Genomic DNA, 1569 nt, shown 5'->3' on the forward strand with positions numbered 1-1569 from the left:
ACTAGCCATGTCTAATCTCTTTAGACTGAAGCTTTAGACTAACATTGCCATGATTCCTGGAATTCTCATTAAAAATTTTGATATCTTTATTTTCTTTTTCCACTTAATTTTTGAAAAATCCAAAAAAAATTACAAAATCATAAAAACCAAAAATATTTTATATTTCTTGATGAGTCTAGAGTCTCATTTTAAGTTTGGTGTCAATTGCATATTTCTGTTCTTCTTGCATTTTTCATGTGTCTTCAGTGATCTTCAAGTTGTTCTTGGTGTCTTGCATGCATTGTTATTTGATTTTAGTTGCATATTGATTATTCTTCATCATTAAAAATCCAAAAATATTTTTTATTTGTGTCTTTTCAAGTCAATAATACAGAGAATTGAAGATTCAGAACATACAGCAGAGGAATTACACAGAAAAAGCTGGGCGTTCAAAACGCCCAGTGAGGAAGACAAACTGGCGTTAAACGCCCAGCCAGGCAGGGTAGTGTTTTGGGCATTAAACGCCAGAATGTATACCATTCTGGGCGTTTAACGCTAGGATGGCACAAGAGGGAAGATTTTGTTTTTAATGCAATTTTTTTTCAAGTTTTTAAAATTTTTCAAAATCAAATCTTTTTCAAATCATATCTTTTCAATCACATGTTTTCAAAATCAATTTCTCCCCATTTTCAAAAATACTTGCTAACAATTAATGATTTGATTCAATAATTCAAGTATGTTGCCTTTTCTGTTGAGAAAGGTTTAATGTTTGAATCATATCTTTTCTTGTTAGCCAAGTCATTAATTTTTCAAAATCAAATCTTTTTAAATTCTTTTTCAAATCATATTTTCTCAATCACATCTTTTTAAAACCATAACTTTTCAATCATATCTTCCTAATCACATCTTTTTCAAAATAGTTTTCAATCATATCTTTTTAATTTCTAATTTCAAAATCTTTTTCAAAAATTACTTGATTTCTTTTTCACTCTTAGTTTTTGAAAATCAATTAATCTTTTTCAAAATGTTTTTAAAATCTTTTTAATTTATTTCTCTCTTCTCACATCCTTCTATTTATGGACTAACACTATACCTCAATGCACAATTCGAACTCCATCTTTCTTTAATAAGTTCGAATTTTTTACCTCTTCCTTCCATTTTTCTTTTCCTCTGACATCTCAAGGAATCCCTATACTATGACATAGAGGATTCCATATTTTCTTGTTTTCTTCTCTTTCATATGAGCAGGAGCAAAGACAAAAGCATTCTTGTTGAGGCTGACCCTGAACCTGAAAGGACCTTGAAGCGAAAACTAAGAGAAGCTAAGGCACCACTCTCTTTAGAGGACCTAACAGAAATCTTCAAAGAAGAAGAACCCATGGCAGCTGAAAACAACAACAATGCCAACAATGCAAGAAAGGTGCTGGGTGACTTTACTGCACCTACTCCCGACTTCTATGGGAGAAGCATCTCTATCCCTGCCATTGGAGCAAACAACTTTGAGCTTAAGCCTCAATTGGTTTCTCTAATGCAACAGAATTGCAAGTTTCATGGACTTCCATTGGAAGATCCTCATCAGATTTTAGCTGA

Source organism: Arachis duranensis, chromosome 2 (genome assembly GCF_000817695.3).
Source record: "Arachis duranensis cultivar V14167 chromosome 2, aradu.V14167.gnm2.J7QH, whole genome shotgun sequence".
NCBI classification, from domain to species: domain Eukaryota; kingdom Viridiplantae; phylum Streptophyta; class Magnoliopsida; order Fabales; family Fabaceae; genus Arachis; species Arachis duranensis.